A 6,328-nucleotide genomic window follows, 5' to 3' on the forward strand; every position below is an offset into this window, starting at 1 on the left:
CCCTCATTAGAGAGCCGAGTATAATGAGTGAAAACGGACCCAGGAAAACGTTAAAGTAACAACGTTTCAGAAGGTAACGCCAGTGTTCCTTTTCCCTTGCCTACCTGAATTCTATTTTAGAAGTGGCTTTTTTTTTTTTTTTTCCAATGTCCTGGCAGTTCCTCCCAGGTTTGGTGATGAAAACATGGTTTAAATAGCAGATGTAATTGAGAGAACACAGGGCCAGGGGTGAGAAGACCTTGGCTTTTGTCTCTGTTTTTACCACCCTGGAGCCAGGGGCAAATGACTTAGCCTGTCTGGGGCTCGGCTTCCCTTCCTGTAAAACACAGGTGTTGAACAAAATGATCTTTCAGGTTCAATATAGCTCCATCATGATTATGATGAATAAATGTTCAGAGAAGCAATAACACTTATGCCTCACATTTATATAACATTTTACAGTTTATAAAGCATTTTCATACGCGGCTCATTTGATGTTCATGGTAAGTCTGGGAGTAGTATGTTCAGCCAGGCTTGCTCCCTGTGGGGAAAGGAACGTGCATTGTGTGAGACACAAGGCTGGCAGTAGAGACACCCCAGAATCAGCTCTTCAGATGTCCAGCCCCTGCTCCCATGCCGCCAAGCTCTCTTGTTCACCGGTTTTGTGCAATATGTCGCCATCCTACATAAACGGGTTTGGAATTTAGCGTACATTATTGATGTTATCTTTGTGTGTGGTTAAAAATTTTATACTGAGAATTAGCTGGCTGGACTTGGTGTAGATGATCCCAATTTTCTGGCGACATCCAAAGCATCATAGTCAGGAGCCAGCTGAACATCTGCTGCCTTCTCTTCGTCAGGCCTGATGGGGGTGTTGACCTTGACCATGTCAATGTCATGGAGCTTCTGCACAGCCTGTTTGATCTGGTGCTTGTTGGCCTTGACGTCCACAATGAACGCAAGCGTGTGGTTATCTTCGATCTTCTTCATGGCGGACTCAGAGGTCAGGAAGAACTTGATGATGTGAGAGTGGTCAGGCTGGTTTCTCCTGGGGGCGCTCTTCCAAGTGTATCTGGGCTGACTTCGGAACCACAGTGTCTTCGGCCGCCGGTAGGTGGATCACGTGCGGATCTTCCTCTTCATCTTCCTTTTTTTTATGCAGCGTTGGATGCTTGTCAGCGCTGCTTTCTTGGCCTTCAATGTCTTTGCTTTGGCTTCAGTTTTGGGAAGGGCAGAGGCTTCCTTCTCTGCTTTCAGCATCCAGGCATGCTATAAAAGACCATCTATTCTTCTGTTAGTTAATTCATTTTAAGTAACTTGGATCTGAAATTCAAGGCTAAAATGTTCACTTGGTGCTGTGTAGTCATTTCTATTTAAAAGCCACCCAGTGGTTCCGGGGCCCGGGCAGGGAAAGCACAAGATGAGCCCAGAACATCCCGTGATGCCAGAAAATAAGGGAGTGCTCAGAAAATGGTAAAGGCTTGTCGAGAGAACGCAAGAGCCAAGCTAAAGGAGCCCCCAACGGCTGAAGCAGGAGCAAAAAAAAAATTATCTGTAGAATAAAATGAATATCCATGAGTCCATATTTACATAAATATTTATATAAATTAATTAATGGGGGAGAAGGGGCAGTTCTTCCTTACAGCCAAATTCCAATTAATATATATAAAAGGGAAAAAGAAAACTCCATGATAATAATATGCAAACCCATTGCCATTGTATCGATTCTGACTCATGGTATCCCACATGTTTCAGAGTAAAACTGAGCTCCATAGGCTTTTCAATGGCAGTAATCTTACGTAAATAGATTGCCAGGCCTTTCTTCCATAGCACCACTGGGTGAGTTTGAACCTCCAACCTTTCAGTTTGTAGCTGAGTAGAAATGGTTTACACCACCCTGGGACCTAATACGCAAACATCACAGTAATATTTGTGGCAGACAAGTGATACCTCTGGATGCTAGTATTAGTGAGTGAAAGTTATAGGAGAAACAAAACTTGGTTAGTCTCAAAGCGTTTCCCCCAAGACACTTATTATTTATGTTTGTTGTTTGTTAGGTGGAGCCCTGGTGGTGCAGTGGTTAAGAGCTTGGCTGCTAACCGAAAGGTCAGCAGTTTGAATCCACCAGCCACTCCTTGGAAACCCTATGGGGCAGGTCTACTCTGTCCTGTGGGGTCACTATGAGTTGGAATCGGCTCGATGCCAACAGATTTGTTTTTTTTTGGTTTTGGTTTGTTAGGTACTGTGTAGTTGGGTCTGACTCACAGCGACCCTATATATAACAGAACGAAATACTCCCTGGTCCTGTGCCATCCTCACAATTGTTGCTATGTTTGAGCCCATTGTGGCAGCCACTGTGTCAGTCTATCTCATCAAGGGTCTTCCTCTTTTTCACTTACCCTCTGTTTTACCAAGCATGATGTTCTTCACCAGGGACCAGACCCTCCTGATAACATGTCCAAAGTACGTGAGACAAAGTCTCGCCATCCTTGCTTCGAAGGAATATTCTGGTTGTACTTCTTCCAAGACAGATTTGTTCATTCTTCTGGCAGCCCATGATATATCAATATTCTTTACCAACAGCATAATGCAAATGCATCAATTCATTGTTCAGCTTTCGCACGCACAGCATCCCTATGAGTCAGAATTGACTGGACAACAACGGATTTAAATACTTATCAACTACAAAGAAAATGATAGTAGCTTTACAATGGAGAAACCCAGCAGACACCACCTTAACCAGTGGACCAAGTGCATCAGCAGTAACAAGACGTGTCAATGTCGTGACACCCATGACATGATGCACAAAGGACACAACATCATCTCTGTGGTATCCCCACCAAATACGCACAACCTCCTGCCAATCCTGAGAAAAGCCTCAGACAGACCCAAACTGAGGGGCAGTCTACAGAATAACTGATCGGTACTCTTCAACAGTGTCAAGGTCATAAAAGACAAGGAAAGACTGAGAAACTGTTACAGATGGGAGGAGACTAAGGAGAAATAACCATTATTTCTGGGATCCTAGGCGTTGTGGAAAAACTGATGAAATCTATGTAAAATCTTTAGTTAATAGTATTGTACTAATGTGAATTTCTTGGTTCTGATAATTATCCTAAAAAACCTATTTTCTATCAAGTCTATTCCAGCTCATGGCAATCCCATGTGTGTCAGAGTAGAACTGGGCTCCATAATATTTTCAGTGGTTGATTTTTGGAAGTAGATCACTAACTAGGCCTTTCTTCCAAGGTGCCTCTGAGTGGACTTGAAGCTCCAACCTCTCAGTTAGATGCCAAGTGCATTCACAGTTTGCACCACCCAGGAACACTGATCCCGGAGTTATGTAATATGTTAACATTAGAAGAAGCTGGCTGAGGGCTGTATTGAAACTCTCTGTACCATTTTTGCAACTTTTCTGAAAGTCTAAAATTGGTTCAAAAAAGTGTTAAGATATCTCAGAAGCCATTTTGACAGTAACCTGAGCTCCTTAAAATGTGAGCTAACTTGCCTGAGATAGCCAGAGTAAATCTGTAATAATCCATCCTGGCTCTTACTCCAAAGGGTGTCTCTCCAGAGGGTGAGATCCATGGGACCCCAAAACCACATTTTGACCTTGCCAGTTCTCTGACAATCCAGCTATTGGAAACAGTTCTGTACTTTAGACAACTCGTTGGTTGCAAATACTGTATGAACTTAATGCCTCCGTGGAGACAATGTAAGTACTGTCTTTACTGAATGCAGAAAGAGTGAGCCAAACAGTCCCAAAGTTATTTAATAACAAAAGCGTCTTCTTAGTTTTGATCACTTTTACCCTGATTCTTTTCACACAACTTCAAGAGCAAAGCAACCAAAAGTTGGTGACCAAAAGCTGTGTCTTTGGTTCCTGCCTCCAGCTCGGTCCACCCAGCAATTCCTTTGCCACCCATGTCTGTTCTTCCTGGGAGGAGAGCACATGTTATAAGTTAACATCTTCTGCAGCTTTTTTTGGTTGTTGGTTCCTCTTAAAATACACAAATCTAATCCATTTTGCATTTCCTGAGGGTTTAAGCTGGCAGCAAACTTCAGTTCCAGGCCACATACACAACTGACAATTTTCTGACACTACTCAAAGCCACAGAGTTGCAGAGCTGAACACCGCTGCCTAGAATTGAATCAGCCTCCTTCGGCAGCTAGTTGAGTTTTATTTTGGAAGCTACAGGTACATTTCTCCTCATGCGAGTAACAGCTGTCTGGTGTTACAGGTACTTGGTGGGGATGCAAAGGACCCTCTCTGAATTCCTACCTGCCTCACACCTTGATCATTCCAGTATCTACTGGACAGATTTTATCAGAGCTTGGGAAGTTGGCTTTAAGAGAAGTATAAGATCTGATCCCTGGCCCCACAAGTCTAACAGGCTAGGATGGATTTAAACCACCAGTTTGAAAAACTTAAGCCCTACACAAGAAGAGTTTGCTCCGTAACATTTAGGACAACTAGAATCTAGGAAAGGGAAAGCTCATTAGTCAGAAAAGCTTTAAGACGGAAAGAGATTTCATCCATTCACACAACAAATATGTGTTCAGTTCATTCTCTGTGCCAGGCACTGTTCTAAGTGCTAGTGTTTCCGTGGGAAACAGATAATAAAAACAAAACAAGTTCATTTTCAGATAGTGAGAAATGAAATGAGGACAATGGAAGAAGCTGGTGGGGTTTGAACTGGATTTAGATTGGTGGGAGAGTATTCAGTTGATCTGCAGACTTAAGCATGGAACTTCTAGTCAAGCAAACCCAGTATCACTGCACTTTATGTTCAGGGTTTTGGATCTCCTTCCTAAGACCTCAAAGCCCTAATTGATTTCAAGGTCTGCACTTTTATAGAGACCATGTTTCAGCCAGAGAGACAGGACTTGCACCCAATGAGATCTAATCAGATCTCAATTCTGGTGGTTTCTTTTAAAATCTCAGGACTCAAATCCAAGGTGATTTTTTCCCATCATTTCTAGAAAAAGGAAACTGCCAAAGATGTAAAACATCCCTTTTCTTGGAGCATTGGCAGTTGTCATCGAGTTGATTCCAACTTATGGCAACCACACATGTGCAGAGTAGAACTGCACTCAATAGGGTTTTCAAGGCTGTGACCTTTCTGAAGCAGATCACCAGGCCTTATCCCCAAGGAGCCTCTAAAGTTGGTTTTAAATCAGGAACATCTTGTTAGTCCAGCGCTTAGCCATTTGCACCACCTGGGACTCCCTTATCACTTTTTTGGCCAGGTAACTCTAAGCCTATTCATTCAACAGTCAATAACTCTATGGCACACCTACTATCATAATTGTACTCTCATAATTGTACCTAGTACAGTGCCTGACACACAGTAGGTATTCAACACGTGTTTGTCAAACGAAGCTGGTACATAAAATTTTGGTCTTAACTGCAGTTAAAATAATGTAAGGTATGAAATGTGATGAGGCTGTTTCTTTTACACAGCTCTTATGCATTTATAGATCAGTCCATTAATGTGGCAAAGAGCTTTAAAAATAGGAAGTATAACCTAGAGGCAAATGCTCATGTCATTATTATTCATGAAAGTTGTATGGCAATGCAGCTGGCTGCCAAGAGAGTTAACAAACATGCCCACCGTAGAGGAAATGATCTGAGGGCACCCATAGAAATCTATGCTACGATTTATAGTATCAATTAATGTCTTTAACAGTGATCATTAAAGCAAGCCTTACTAGCAGAAAGAAATAGGTGAAGCTTGTGTGGGTTGGTTAAAAAGGCCTTCCTCACTAAATGTACTCCCCTAGACAGCCTCCTACAATACTAGACATTTATCATTAGTATATCCATCTTTGAAGCCAAGGCGTTGTATCCTTCAACACTATGACCGTGAGTAGCAAATTGGGCCTGATAAGCCCTGCCCATAGAAATAGCAAACTCTTCTTTTCCCCCATTGCACAAAACTGCCTTCCCCAGAGTTCCCCATGTTAGAAAATGATACCTTTATACCTCAGTTGCTCAAGCCAAAAACCCAAGAGCCAATTATGATTCTTTTCTCCCCCCTAGTTCCTACAAAATACATCTCAAGTCCATTTATGTCTTTCCACCTCGCTGCCACGATCCTAGTCCAGGCCACCAACATTTCTAGCCTGAGCCAGCCCCCTGGTGGTCCATTCCCCTTCCCAGAGATCAACTAGCCACAAGCGTGTGATGCGATGCAGCCCAATGACGTGTAGAGGAAATCTGCTGAGAGCTTTTGGGAAAGCTTCCCACTCTCCTAAGAAGAGAGGGTCTTTGCTTCATTTGGACTTTATCAGTTCTGGATGTGACACCTGGAATCATGACAGCCATCCTGTCCCCATGAGAGAAGTT

At 42.8% G+C, this 6,328-nt stretch overlaps 1 pseudogene; it reads right to left on the reverse strand.

Annotated features, from left to right (window-relative positions):
* Positions 1–738: 738 nt before the first annotated feature.
* Positions 739–1,239, reverse strand: LOC101352106 (60S ribosomal protein L23a pseudogene; annotated as a pseudogene).
* Between the last annotated feature and the right edge of the window lie 5,089 nt (positions 1,240–6,328).

Source organism: Trichechus manatus, unplaced genomic scaffold (genome assembly GCF_000243295.1).
Source record: "Trichechus manatus latirostris isolate Lorelei unplaced genomic scaffold, TriManLat1.0 scaffold00031, whole genome shotgun sequence".
In the NCBI taxonomy this organism is placed as follows: domain Eukaryota; kingdom Metazoa; phylum Chordata; class Mammalia; order Sirenia; family Trichechidae; genus Trichechus; species Trichechus manatus.